This window comes from Phalangium opilio, unplaced genomic scaffold, assembly GCF_054372755.1.
Source record: "Phalangium opilio isolate 3A_F unplaced genomic scaffold, DU_Popi_V2 ptg000079l_1, whole genome shotgun sequence".
Taxonomy (NCBI): domain Eukaryota; kingdom Metazoa; phylum Arthropoda; class Arachnida; order Opiliones; family Phalangiidae; genus Phalangium; species Phalangium opilio.
The window spans coordinates 3,092,490-3,108,528 of record NW_028324187.1 but is presented as its reverse complement, the minus strand read 5'-3'; the positions used below and the strand labels follow the sequence as shown (position 1 = coordinate 3,108,528).

General features: G+C 35.3%; 1 protein-coding gene across 1 annotated transcript in view; it reads left to right on the top strand.

Annotated features, from left to right (window-relative positions):
- The window catches only part of LOC149654210 (serine/threonine-protein kinase PLK2-like), an 84,603-nt gene that overhangs the window by 38,671 nt on the left and 29,893 nt on the right, over nucleotides 1–16,039 (top strand). The window lies entirely within an intron of this gene.

Below are 16,039 nucleotides of genomic sequence, written 5' to 3'. Positions count from 1 at the left end.
TTTATCTTTTAAATAATAATTACGTAGGGTTAGTTTTCAATTTTAAATTCAAGTTCATGTGGAGAAAAACACGTTTATTTTCCCGTTTAATTCTAAAGTAGGTCCTTTAAATTCCGAATTCAGGACAGTGTCGAAAATTACCCATTCTTTTAAAATATTTCCCTCTTGTAAGAAAAAAATTTAGATTATTCTATACCTTTTTATCTTTGTATTATAAATCTACTACCATCTCAAAACCTGTCCAACTCGGGCTATTTACTTGATTAGATATCGGCAAGGTTCTTTTATCTAAATAAATCTTCTTAAATACACTATAGCAATTTAATATTTTGATACAAATATACGCAGTTGACCCTGTTTTCGTTGTCATTGTTAGAGTTTAAGAAATAAACCGATAAACGTGTACGTCAACGCGTGGCGTCGTGTAGCGAGCGCCTTAGATGTTTCTCACATCAATTAACATTGTACAAATTCGTGTGAAATTAAAAATTAAAATAATTACGGTCAGAATGCAAAACAATCTTAGCTGTGATAATTATATCGGGTGAAAATTTAGTTTAGCGTCTCTATTTACAAGTGAAACAAAAGAAAACAGAATCCTTATCTATAGTATAGCTTTGAAAAATCGCCACCATTATCATTAACAAACTCTTAATTAGTATCTTCGGGGTAGAAAAAGTAGTGAAAGTCATTTAGGCCTAGAGAGAGAATGTGTGTATGCAAATTATTATACTTGACTACTTTACTTGTGTCCGTACATTAGAGGGGCTATCGTACGGCGTCAAGGGCATCAAAGATCTGAGGGGCATTTAAAATCTCATCATCTTGCCCAGCTTTCTTCGACATGGTTAGCTTAAAAAGAAAATAATGTATTTAAACGGTATTTTTCTCTGCTCTTCCATCATTGCTCCATAGAACGAGGCCATATACAGAGTGCCTCATGGGCGAATCAAAAGTCTTCCTAAGGTAAAAATGCATCGTTAGATTATGGCATCAAGAACCCATACAATATCTAAGAACGTTTAAAGATGTCTTGGGAACATTGTTCACTCGTAGAACCTATTTCAAGTCTGTCATCTCACGTATATATCTCGTTGCTTCGCGTGTATTAGCAAGCTTAAAGCGGTCCATTGAGAACTTTCTACCTCATGGAAGTATTGATTCGTAAGTTCTCATTACGTTAGTGGGTTCTTTTGAGGTACGTTTGAAGTTAAAAAAAATGTGGACTGAAAAAAAATGGAGGGCAGTCGGCCTTGAACTTGGCGCCGCGAGGATGAATTTTCTAACTTGTTTAATCTTCATCTTTCCTCTCTCTCTTCACTCTTCTTCTTCAAGAAGATATGGAAGAAAGAATTACTATTTTAAAGACTGAAATCCAGCCTGAAGCTTGAAAAAGTTTTAGGCAATCCTCTGTGGCGCATGCACGTTTACGCCTAAAGGCAAAAGAAAGATTTCTTTCGCCAAGTATGGAAATTTCAATGCGTAGTAGAGAGAGCGAGAGATAGAGAAGAAGGGCTTACTGATGATGAGCTAGGAGTTTTCTATAGTACTTTTCTATAGTACTTTTTAAAGTGTTTCTAAACGCGACTTGAGTTTCATTCTTTTCCTTTTTTATTTATTTTTTTTCTGCTGATCAAAGTTATTTCTTTTTTCGGTTGACTTTGGATTGGATATGGATGGAAGGGTGGAGAGATGCGTTCAGGAAGTTTGGTTTCTTAAGAATAGGTTCTTGAAATCCCTCGTTGACTTGAAAAATTGGTTCAATTTTCAAAATGTAAGACGAAAAGGAAGAAATGCTAAATTTTGAGTGTAGGATGTTTTACTAAAAAGTAAATTCGGCTCTCGAACTAAACGTGGTGTGGGAAATTTCAAGTTAATTCCTTATAAAGTAATTAAAAAGGTAATGAACTATTGATGGCACTTAAACCGAATTAATTTAGTACTTAGAGAAAAGCAGAGCTGGTTTCCCCAAAATCGGGAAATTAGGCATTCGTTGGGGTGATATTATATCAAGGACTTTTTGAACCTTCACAGGCATATTTCCTTATTTACTCTTAGTCTGCCAAGCTTCCACCGGAATTGTTTGGGCAAACTCGGTCCATTGGTCATTTAAAGAAATGACAGACATGCATGGGGCTGCTGCGCCTTAGTCCTTATTACGATTTACAGTGTGACATAGCAAAGTGTGCCAGTTCATTGTAGTTAGAGAACCATAAGCTGATTGGTGGGAGAAGTATAAGAACAACCGTGCATCACGAACGTCTTAGTTTTAGGCCCTTTTTCCGTGGCGTTCATGGTGAGCAATTTGGCACGTCCGGCGATGCTCACGTTTTGATAATAATTCGCCTATCCCTAGTGGTGGTGGTTTGGGTTCGGTTTAGCCGGTGTGGTGGTAGAGGCCAAACGAAAGGTCAGGATTTTTTGGTATTTTTTTTTTTTCTTTACTCTCATCTGGCTGGCAACAGGAAACACGCTTACCTGCATTTTTATATAACTTTTTTGGGGATCAAAACATATTACCTCTATGCGCTAATGTTTGGTAGAAATGATGTAAGGTAGTTCATTGAACACGGTTGAGTTTTAAAAATCGCCTGCCACTACATTTTTCATTTAGTTTAGTTGAATCGCCTCCAAGTCACGTCGAAAATAAAAAAATGTTGTAAAGAATTCAATAGATTTTTTCTCCAACCGAATTTTTGAGGTTATTGCGAATTGTTTTTTCTTATTTTTATTTTTCTTTCTAAATTTAGAAGTTTTACGTCATTTATTTGATGTGTCAGAACTAACTATTCAGTAGAACTCGCTTATTATCATTTTTTTTAGCACATTGTTAAAGCGCGAATTATAATTTCCATCCTGGAGGTTTTCAAATTATTGAATTTAACGGGAAATTAGTTTCTTTGTAATGTTTGAAGGTCTTACTAATTTGAAGTTAATTCAATGGCTGACCCCAAATTAACCCCATGATTAACTTGAGTTTAAATCACAATAATAATTTTGACGCGTGACACGATGTAAGCAGTGAAAATTAAATTATTCCGAGTCTGGTTATGGTTTAAAACATATTAATTGCAATAATTAAGTGTGACACGATTTTTGTTAATCAACGCCTCTGAAGTAAAATTATAGTTTCTTATATGGCCTTTAAACTTAAAGAAACATTACAACGAACTCATTTAAATGAATTTTACTGGACCACGGTGACGAATCTATGATTTCCTAGAGGGTGACGTACTTCTCTGTTGAACGCGGATGTGTGTGTTAGCAAGCCTTAATAAAGGAAAGGATATGTTTTATGTAAATACGTGACTATATACCCCAAAATACCTCTTGCATTTATACCGGTAATGGTTTTCCTGCGGCAAAAAAAATGTAACCATAAATATTCCTTAATATACTTATCAACTGAGTGTTACTTCCGAAAAAACTTATTTAAAAACTAAAAACCTAATAAAAGTAATTAAGCAAAGTTAGAACTCCGTTATTGTCTTATCCTAATTATGCTTGATGCGCAGGGTTTTATCTCTCTCGATGGTCCATGCACTTATCACTAAAATTTGCTATTGACTAATCGATTATTAAGGACTTGTTAATTAGTTTTAAGTTCTTTAAATGAGTTTTGACTCATTTAACACTTGGCTATTTCAAAGATAGTAGAACATTTTACAAATAAAATTTTCTCTGTAGCATTGGGCCTAACCTGGCCGCGGCCATTTTATTTTTTTGTACCATTATAAAAAAATTGCTCGCGAGATATATATAAAAAAATTGTCTAATGACACCTCATATCACTTGATATCATCATTTAAACATAAAAAATCCTTTCCTTTCCCCGTGTACGGTATATTCAGTAATGAGCTTTCGTTTATATCCCCCCACCCATGTATAGTTTTCAATAAAGAGAAAACTGAGGCGTATTAACGCTCAAATGTTAAACATCATTGGGGGTAAAAGTAGTTACTGTAAAGTGCTCCTGAACTACATGTATAGGAATGATTTTTTTTTCTCGTGGTACATCTTTCCGATGAGATGGGGATGGGGACGTGGGTAAAGGATCTCTCCTGTGTGGAAAATGGGGAAAGAATGGCTGGCAAGTGGTACAGTGTTAGACTGGCACGTTTCGCCCTAATGACCATTTAAAAAGCGAATGGCCTTTTGATATTATTCTTTTCGCCAGCGACGTGTTTCGGTTTTATATATGTATATATATATGCGTGTTAAAGTAATGATACATGGATGGTGGGGCTTCACTGCCTAGCATCGTAAAGAAATTACTTTTAATGAGATGGACGATTTAGATTAAACTTGCTTACCTTTAATTAAAAGGAAAATTAGTTTTTATAGTGCGCAACTAATACCAGCTAAACCTGCACTGAACTTTTAAATTTTTTACCCTGATAGCACTGAGATATTTAGACCTATGACAATTTTTAGCCTCATCGCGTATGATGTTTGTCTACGATGAGGGTATTAGTTTGACCTGCTGTGTAGTAGTAGTAGTAGTATTAGTACCAAATATTTCTTTTGTCTTTAAAGGGAGAGTGAAATGGAGAGAATTGCCGTAAGATGGTATTTTTGCTTTCATTTTAAAAAGGAGGATATTATATTGAACTGTGATAGTAAGGTTAAGCATTGTGAATTACTTTAGTGTGTGAAGGTATTTTGGTAAAAGATAACTGTGTTATGATCGTTTCATTTTCACTTTAAACAAAGTAACGATATTAATAAATATAAATTATGGTTTCTGAATCATCACAAATGGTTATATTTGAATGGAACGCGGAAAGATTGAATTTAAGTCTGTTATTTGTACACGCCAAATTAAGCATTCGCTGACCCAGAGTCTGTTTTATATTTAACTTGACGCTACGGTTGTTTAAACTAACGGCCGATTACCTCTTTATCAACAACGATCTCCTTTTGAAAAGTTAAGATCCTCTTCTCGGTTAACATCACTCATCCCATACTTACCTTTATTAAATTATTTTTATATGTAAATATTTTCTATTTTTAACAATCAAAATCAGTTTTAATTCAAAGTAACGATAATAAGTCGAAAAATGGACCATAGATGTTCGAATATTACTAGGATCCGAATTAGGAGAGATAAAACCACGAAAGAAAACCTTATTTCTAAGAATATTTCAAGAATATTCATAAGTAATATTTTATAAGATAAGTAGAATAAAATAATCTTGAACACTCCTACGTGTTAGACCAATCTATCGAACCAGTCTGGTACTATCCGTCCAATTTAACTATTATATGGCGCTCTGTCGTCATCTTTGCATAGCCTTACTATCCCTTTAATATTGTGCCCATGTTTCTAATTTGGAATATTCGCTATTTTATTTAATCTTAAGCGAAAAGCAAGAAAAAAAGTTCTAGCCTGGGATTAGTTCTCCTTTAACAATTACCGTAAAAAAATGAGAAGGGAGTGTGTTTTCTTTCTCTCAAATTCTCTCTCAATCTCCCTAGCTCTCTCTTTCTCACTCTCTCCGGACTTGTAGCTATGTAGGTCTCGCATCAAGTGCTAATTAGCCAAGCTAATCAAGAAATCGTGATTGATTTCACGTACGTTTGCATAAAATACCAGGAGGGCCAAACTAGTACAGTAGAGAGGTTAATCATTTGGGAGCAAAGACTGATTAGGAAGGCGTATCCATCTCACGGAGAACAATTTTTCTTGAAACAAAAGAGAGAATTTTCATATAGCCTATAGCTCTAGTTTATTCTTATGTTTCTGATAATGAGTTGTAAGGCGTAAGTTACTTGAGTGTAGATGGTTATCTTTATACCCTTATTCCTACCTTCGCGCACATTACTACTTTTATCACGAACGGGCTGATAGGGTGTTGTAATATTTTGTATCACTTATAAACGCTACACCGTGAGAAAATATAAAAGCGTTCTGAAGAAGCAGTAGGTTCAAATGCTACCTACACGTTTTAATTGGAACGCTATAGGTCTAAATACAGAGATACAAGATTTAAATGGTTGGGAACGCTATTTTTCTGCTTGTTACTTGTTAACTTCAAATTTCGAAATTTAGTTGAGAGCCTTGCGGAATCCGTATACTTTAAACTTAACCATTTCTTCAAGTTACCTTGATTACATAGTTTATTTTTGAAGTGCAGAAAAAACATTAGGAGGACCGTCGCCTAACTTCTAACGTCAAAAAACCTAGAGAGGATCAGGGGTGCCCCTCTTGATGGTACGCGTCATATTCTTGAGTTGAAGTCAAAGCGCTTCCTCGGGTTAGCGTCATGCTCGGTGGAGTCCTGGTCGTTAATTAGCCGGTGAACTATTTCGAAGTCAACCAAGTAGAACAAAGGAATGAAGTAGTACTTAAGGGGCCTTCTTCTTCTTCTACGACGTTCGTATATGTACGTACAGTCTTACTGACGCGTAGATAAGAAATGGGAGGCAATTTGAACTGAAAAGGAACTTGTACTTGTATAAGGACAAAAAATGAAAGTGAAGGGATATCTATACCCCCGGGCTACTTTACCCCCTCACCTTTTCACTTTCCTAATGAATTTTATTTAGGTATATCTGATTTAAAGGGATAGTGACATACACTTATTTCAAGATGAGTTTGTTCAGATTATTTCTATTTGAGAGATTCTACGAACTTGTTAGCTGCTAAACAACAATGAATAACTCTGTATAGTTGATTAATTTTTCTATTTCCAATAATTGTAGTAAGTAGTTAGCATTTCAATCTTATACAAGACTTAGTTTTGAATCTGTAGTATGTACAGTAATTTAATGCGAGTTTGGTAATTACAAATTAAAAGCCATTAAAAATTATTGTTATTAAATTTTACGAGTTTCAAAGCACAAAATGGTGCGATAAATGAACAACTTTCGAGGCAAAAGCTATAAATAGACAAAACAATGCGCTATAAATTAATTTCTTTACCAGACTATCTCCAATTTCTGTAGGTAATAAATACTTAAGTTACTGCATGAGCTAACCCAACCGTTTATTTTGGTATAAAACCAGCTTATCTTGACGCTTTGTACTCGCCCAATTGCTGACAAAACGTCAAATTAACTTGAAAACATAATAGAAAGGCTAGAGAAGCAACCGTGTGGAACTGTCGCTATCTTAAAACTCGCTTTTATCTAAAAGATTAAATTAAGAACATTTATAAAATAAAAAAGAAAAAGGGGAAATTAATTCCACCCATTAATTATTGTCTCGAAAGACAAATGACTTCATTTCCATAAATAACGAAGGAAGAATTTTATACGCTCTTTTTATGGTGGGGCCCTAATTTTAATCTCTCTTGAACAAGAGAATCGGTGAAAAATGTGTGTTTAGGCTTAGTTTTTGAACCCAGATACAGCTTGTTGTTAAAAGTTTTCGGTTAAAAGTGAAGAATTTAAAAGGATTTTAATTAAACAATTTAAAAGAGCTAGACACGACGTCTTTCCCATAAATTGGCAATTTACCGATAAAACTTTGCTTAATTAGAAAAAGAGTACGAAGAGGTATCTCGTTACCAAATTGTTTTAACGAGAAAAAGATCGTTTATCGATTTTGGTTTTGCATGCGAAAACTGTTCTGGGTGTAAAAATAGAATTTTAAGCAACACAGGATCTGAGGAACCCGGCGTATTTTTCTCTTCCACCGAAGCTTAAATTTGGTTTTAATTTGAAATTTGATATCCTAAGAGGTTATAAGCTGTTTTATTTTTAAGACTTGAAACTTAACTGGCATTAACAAAGAGGTTGGTTGTTTTTAAGATGAGTGACTGAGAGAGTTGTCGTTCTTTTAAAGATACAAATAGCTATTTAGTAATTCTTGATATTTGATACAGAGATTGAGCCGGTTATTTATGAATTACCGCTCTAAATTACCCAATACCGATTTATAGTGGTAATTTATCCGGTAATAACCGCATGGTAATTGATCCATTGTCATTTGCGTAGTATTTTTTGGTTCTCACAATATTTGAATATTTGAAGTACAGTAAGGTCTTCTTTATGTGTTTTTAAAACCATTTTTTTTACAAATTTTTGTGATTAAATTAAAATCATTTGAATATTCTTTTCACTCTCACTTTAAATACATGTTCTAAAAACATAATCTTTTCACACACCCTTTAAATATGGGTTCTACAGCATTCTTCTTTCTATTTCTAATGAACATAAGCATACTTCCCTTCCTTGAAATTGTCAATTTCTTCTGTAAAATTCATGGTAGATAATTAAATTTTAGCCAATTTAAAGGAAATAAGCTTAATTGTTACTTTTTAATTATTCAAAACCAAAAATTGCAGCATTTATGAAATTATGACTGTGAATAATTTTTCATTCACGAAACTGCGGAGTTCTATTGTTAAATAATTATTCAAATTTTTATTTCTTAAAATAAAACCCGAGTTGAGAGAAATGACAGAATTTTCTTTTAAGGTGAATTCTTTTGTATTTTAAACTTGGCTACCTTCCAACGCTTCCTGTTGCATGGGGTCATTAAGAATTATATCCTAAAGACTTAATTTTTTTACCGCTGGTTTTCCAACTGAATATAAACGTTATTTTCCGTTACCTTATAAGATTAAAACAATAGAGCAATTGTGTTTTTTTCTCACACCGAATATAAAGGATTTGCAGAAATTGTGAGGCGAATTGTTTTAATGCTACTGTTCAAATTCGAAGCGGTTTGCCGAGGTCGGGTCAGAAGTTGAAATTAATTTTATATGTTTGGCAATAAAACTTGATGGGGTCACAGTGTGAGTTAAATTTGTTACGCAATGTGGTAATGTCTTTCTTAATATACTGTGTAGTTTTAAAAAGGCTTTGACCATTTAATGGTGCAGCTTTTTTGAATACTTTAATGAAAAGTTGTGTAAATTTTTAACGCTGTTAGACAATAGGAGGGTGTGAAAGCCAATGTGTATCACCTTAAATGACCCTAGATTTTGGTCCTGATATAGTTTTGAAACTTAGAAAAATTGGTTATTGTAACTTAACTTTATTTTAGAAATAGTGTAGTTTGTAGGTATTTATATATAATTATTATAGCTGTTGAAAGTCAATAATAACCTCTTTGGCTAATCAATGGACATCGTAGTAGCCTATGGATAGGGTAGACAAAGCTTTTTAAAGCTTATTTAGCTGATTTAAAAGTAGAACTTTTGCCAGCTTTCAAACTTTTCTCTGAAAATATTTTATGTTTTTAATAAATTAAATATTCAAATCCTATGAAGTGTCAGAACTTAGTTTAAAAGTTTTAAATTAATCTAGGCCTAGAGCATCGATAAGAATTTTTAATATTTATAGTCTGTTGCATGCTAGTTTCGTCCTTTTTTTTAACACTTATTCTTTCCCGATCTCAGCTTCATCTAATCCATAAATCTCTTAAACCTTTAAACTAAATCACGATAGAAACCCTTTCTTTTTTCCTGACTATAAAAGCCAGTGCCTATCTAAGAGTAAGACTAATGCTTTCTTAACACCTTCAAGCCTCCATGCACCACTTCAAAATTTCATCGAGCAAAGTGTATGGTGTATATTGCAGTTCTCCCAATAAATTTAAGCCATAATTTCCATCAAATAGTTATACAGGGTGTTTGTGAAAAGTCCATCAATAATGAAAGGGCGTATTTATTGGGCCATTTTGAGTCGAAAATGTTCTATGACATTGTGCCGTCCGAGCCACGGTTTTCGAGTTATGATTTGAATATTTTAGGGATGACCCCTTCATTAAATTAGCGCTGTCTTTCAATTTCATAATTAAATTTAAGGGGTCATCCATAAATTACTCCAATCATAACTTGAAAACAGTGGCCTGGACGGAAAAATGTCATAGAACATTTTCGACTCGAAATGGCCCAATAAATACGCCCATTCATTATTGATGGACCTTTCACAAACACCCTGTATATGATACGGCCATCCATAAATAAAAAGCATTCATCGTAAATTTTCCATTATTTCGTTGAAACTTGGGCTTCCCAAAAATTAATAATAGTGAATTAAGGGTTCGATTGAATTCTAGAGCTCCCTTCGTTTATATTTTCCACTTCGAGGAACAAATAGCCAGCCAGCTCATAAATGCCTCAATGGGGGATAGACTCTAGTATACTGATATCTCCCAAGGATCCTCTTCAGGCTTGAGTCTTCGCTCTTCAGAACAGAATTGACCCAAAATTAAATTTTCCGGGTCCCAAGCAAGCTTCGCAACAGCTGATGGGGTAAAAAGGATTTTGGGTTCTCCCACCCATCTATCCATTAATAGATCAAGCTATGGGCTCTTTTGTGTTTGAGCTTGCTGAAACTCGACGCATTTTCTATTAAAACCTTTCAGAGAAGGGGGTGTAGGTAGACTTGATAATCGATCCGATTTTGAATTATATTCTGGCCTTTGCTGCTTGCAAAAGTCTGTATAGAAACAGATGCTGAATTTCGCACAAGGGCGGCACGAGGAATGGCTAAATGTTAACAGAGAGGCTAAGCTCCCTAACTACTTTATTGATGATGATGTTAAAGGATTTGATGAACCTCTGTTATTGATCAAAAGTTTAACCTGAACGATGCACAGGATCCGAGGATGTCCTTTAGAGCGGTTTGCATACCAAATGTACTCTGGATTAAGGCGAACTATTATTGCATGATGTTGCTAACTGCTCTTAGTTTCTTAGCCTCTTCATCACGATGTAATGCAAACTTCAATCGATATACTATTTAGACAACTCTGCTCGTGAAAAGGATTCATAACAGAGATTTTGACCGATATTCTATAGTGGTTCAATTAAGCTTAATTACCGTTAATTGTTACCTATATTAATCTTCAAGTTCCCAAGGCATGATAAAGACTCGTGTCAGTTGTGGTCGGTTTATATATATAGGAAACGATGGATTTTGTATTGTATTTCGTACAATGGACAGTGTTGTTCAGCAAATGTCACAAATACCTAATTTAAACCAATAATAATATATGAATGTACGTCTATCTATTATACTTGGGCTTTTCATGCTTACCATATTTTTTTTCTTCGTCTCTACCGATGCATCAATTAGAGTACGCGTTGTATAACCAGCAGCCAGCCGGAAGTTCTATTTATATTAAAATCCCGGTAGGTATTACCGCAAAGCACGTCTTTAAAAAAAGCTTTGCATATATAGGACCATAGAGATGATAAAGCCTTGGTTCAGGGGGTAAAAGGAAAAGGAGAAACCATCTCTAATATGGGAAGCTCAAGAGCAAGGATGGAGAGTGAAGGGATAGGGACTATCAGAGGCAGGAATGGACGTATGCCTCGTTTATCTTCATCTTCTTTCGGCGTGCAATAACTTCCCATCAGTGTATAGTCTCCCCAGCTCGCGTCTCATCATTGAGCCCCGGCTTGCTTCCGTTTTAAGGGTCATCCACCATATCCTAAAAAAAAATTCGCGTTGTCCCAGTAAATAAAGCGAAAACCGAAAATACTTGAAATATATCCGACTCTATAAATGCCCCTCCGTTTATTAATGCCTAATACACGTACATTTCAGAATGTATTTTCATCCTGAACGTTTACCACCATTTAAACCTTACCACGTTTAAAAGAGCTGCAGTTAAAACACCTTTTACTGTGGTACAATGTCGAGTTGAAAATTATTCGTAGGCAATTTTTTTTATTCCCGAAATCACAGAGCTCCAGACGATGGGTTTTCTACTTCATCAGTTTTTCCATCACACGTCTCTTTTAGATGGGAATTATTATACCGGATGGCTTAGGGATACCCCACCTTTGTTAAGGCTGAAAAGTGATACGGTTGATTGATATATCAGGCGGGATTTTTAAAGGTATATCAGAGATGCCGTGCTGTTGAAAATGTAACACGCGTGGGTTGGAGGAAAGGTTTTTCAATCGCGCGACGTGTACCCGATTCTTTTGTGAAAGTCACGTATGTCCCAGGATGCCTTGACACTAGTGTTATTTTTACTGTACAGTTGAATATCATGAAACATGGTGGGCTGCCATTTCGATCATCGCACCTTCTGTGCATTCCATTGCCAAAGGGGTAGGACAGGAGCGATTTTTTTTAAACTGAGGTGATTTTCGATAGCAATTTTAATAAGTTACACTTGTACATTAAAATATGGATTCCAGCCGGAATTAATACAATTTTAAAACGGTGACTATCCGACCCCACGAATTCACCAAAATTTTAGATGGGTCGATTCTGATGCCAGAGAAATGTATCAACGTAAGCTTTTATAAAAATCCCATCCGGGACTTCTGGAGTTGCATTCGAATCTCAAAGGCTTTGGGGCCTTTTACTAAAATATCTCCACCGCACCGCTCCCTCTTGAGGTGGTACTAAGTTCGAGATAAGATAGATACCAAGGTGTTTGACTGTATGTAAACGATATGTAAATGTCTCGATGAGTCGGATGTGGGCGTATTTATCTTTCTGGATTGTTTGTTTCCCTTTAATGTAACCTCAAATCCGTGAACCGATTTGTTGTTTCACGAACTAATGGGGCATGCATGATTTAACGTTCAAGCGTTTTACAACAGATACTTTTGTATTGCGTTGAATATAATTCTTACACAAATTGACCTGAACTGAATCAAGGATGATATCCACACTAGAAACAATGTAATATGCATTTTTGGCACTCAAGGTTAGTTTACTATCCCTTTACCTATATTTTCTCTGGAGAAACATTAATCCGAATTTCCATCAGAATTCTGACCTATTCCACCTTCTACACTTGGAAACTGTTACATTTGGTCTAGCTCTTTCAGCCATATGCAATACATTATTATTCCTGAACGAACCCATACAGTCCCAGTGGCAAAATGTTGCTTATACTTTAGAAATTCCATCCCATCTTTGATGTACAATACGCCTCAATACATATCACCCATTATTTGCCTTGAATCGAGGTATAGCACGTGTACGGTTTAACCTTAACACTACTGATTTTTACCCTCGAAACTCGACCTCATAAACGTAAAGACGGATTTTCGTAGACTTACCTCGGGAATATCTCACGCGAAATGACCCTTACAAAACCTGACTCTATTCAGCATAAAGGATTTGCGATAGATTACGATTTTTTTCTTTTTTTTTTCATCACCCACGCTGGAGAATTTCTCCTTCAGCTCCTGAAAAAGGATTCAGGAAATCTCCAAGACGGTTTTTTTCCATCCTTCAATCCTGAATCGAAATACCTGTAACTCCAGGTTACAAAATCGAAAACTGTATACCCTAGTATATAAGCTGTTTTTTCTTTACGCTTAAGATAAAGTTTGGTCTTTTTTAGCTTCCTAGACCAGGATTTTCCACGTTCACAAAGTATTGGGTTTTTTCTACCCTAAGTTCCCTTGCTTATTTTCCCAATAGCCTTGCGTTTTTTTCCTTCTAGGGGAAAAACAAGAAAGATCTAATGAGTTTAGTGACTTTCACTAGTTTGATTTTCGTTTAACCTTTTTGTTAAAGGTCAGGGCCAAACCCAAGCTGTCTTGTTAATTAAATTGGTGATCAATGAACGATACGTAGAGCTATGGTTACCTTGGTAGAGAACGTCCTTTGGTATTTGGAATAGACTGTTATCCTAATTTATAATAGATTAACGAATTTTGTGTGTGTCTACAGTGTGATTAAGAATCGATATAAAACTTGAGAACATGTGAACATCCATCTACCTTTTAGGTTTTCATATTTCTTTTTTCCCTGGATCGTTAAAAGATTTCCAAAAAGCACAATGTGTTCTTTGAAAATTCTCGGATATTCACAGTACATTGAATTTATGAATTTTGAGTTATTTTCAGTAAAAATGATTGGAAAATTAACCTGAGCCTTTGACGTAAATATACCTAAACATAAGCCTTTAACGGGGCACGCTTTGGACCAATTTGTATCCCTGCTTAGTTAAGAGCAAAACTAGAATCACGGGAGGTACGTGAACTGAATCGAAGAGACCTATCAAAAACAATTACCAATTGTCCAAGCGCTTTGGTAACATACTCCAGACATATTTTTCGGACGAACGGCGAGAGTGAGAGAGGCTTTGAGATAAGTCCTGAATCTAATAATCTTCGGGGCATACACTGCACGTATTTGTTACTCGCTGTGCTATCTGCTGGTTCAGACAGAATGTGCCCATGAGGATGGTGGCGGCAAAATTCTGGACCCCCTAAAGTAGTGTATAGGGTTTGGAACATATCAAATCTTTATGAGAGAGAAGAGGGGTCTGTAATATTGATTTCATCTTCACTATATTTCACCCTCTCCTGTTGTATTATTATCCGTAATAAAAACTTTTGTCCGAGGGAAGTAATTAGTTAGAGGTATAAAAGAAAGGATTGGTTCCCCACTGCGAGTTTGCGGGCTTTGTCGAGTGGAAGTTTGCTAATTCCATTTTGCTAAAAATGGTAAAAGCTTCTCTTCTCTCCCAACCGTGACGACACCGGTTTTCATAATATTCTGTCGCTAAATAAAATCCACGCCGTGATGAGATTTCTCTTGACTTTATCCTGGAAGCCACGAAGTGTTCAATGTTACTTGACTGTATGTTAATTCAATTCTCAACGCTTCCCTGTCCTTACCCTTACTGTCAGGCATTACAGAGGTTTGAGTATATGTTTGCTGTAATATCATAGTGGCGTTGGTTTTAAGTTCCGGATTTCCTTGAAAAATCTATTGTAATTTGAAACGCTGGTTATTTTATTTTTTATTCGTAAAACTATTGGTTCAGTTCAGTTCTAAAGACAATGGTGCGTGCGACACAGCTGTAAAGATATGTTAATATCGGTGGATGCCGTTTCGTTTTAAAACTAAACCGTCATACGAGAATGAACACGATAAAATAAACATTGATATCTATATCCACCCTCTACCTAGGCCTACTTTGAATGTTATTAAACCATTACAACCAAACTCCAGTCAGCCCTAACAACAGTGGTTGCAGGCGTCTCTAGTCTGTGTTTAAAAATGCACGCCGTTAATGGTGCATTTATTACATACATACACATTTAGCGTGTGGAGAGAGACCGTGCATGGAGTGTCCCGCAAACCAACCCTCATTAAGATTCCACTATAACCTTGACTGTGTTGTAAGTCTGTACCCGATGTTTTCGATGCAAAGCGACCATTTCTTTTCATTTCTACTAGCTTGAAAGTTACATGGGGCCTTATACATTAACGTTACCTGTTTTTTATATAGACCATTTCGAGTACTTACACCCTCTTACCTTTATAGGCTTCAGTTTAGCCTAAAACCTATTGGATTGAGGCAGAGTTTCTCTGAAACCGAAATGGTCTATTGGTTAAAAAAAAAACACCACATGCTGTTTTGCCCATAATTCTTATGGTAGAGGAGGTATTTTAATTTTTTTTATTCTGATTTGACCTCTGGTACCAGAGTTTACTTCCATCAGTACCACATAACCTTCAGCTTTATTCACTTGGCCATTAACCTATGCACTACACGTTAAAAAGAAGCTTACGGCGCAACTTATCTTGCCAATTTTATCATGTTTTGAATTGAATTCAAGATGATTCTTTTGAACGTTTTCAATTTAAACTGTGGCTCGAAGGTCTTCCGAAATATTTTTGTGCAGACTCAGACCAAAACAACTCCAGGCTAGAGCAATTTTGAACCAATATATAACTAACTACGTGATGTGATTTTATTTTTATTTTTTTTTTCTTGAATTCTATTGGATTTTTCGATTTTTGATTTAGTTGTTTTATTCGACTCCAAAAGTGGGGAGAAAAAAACGTGTAGACATTCATTCTTGTCTATTTTGAGATGGGGAAGTCAGAAATATTTTGAGGGTTGCTTTCATTGCATGGTGCGGTTGTCTCTTCCGCGCTTAACTGAATTTTCTTTTTGGGTATATCTTTTACAAAATGAAAGAGTTTGATCTGAATAAAAACATTTTGCTGACTACCTTTCAAACGTCTGAAAAAACTTTTGCATGTATTAATTTTAGAGAAATTTAAGAGCATGTTTTGGCAAGTTTCACTCGAAAGTAAGAATAAAAAATGTCGTTTCCGATGTTTTTCTGCTCCTTTCGAATTTTAC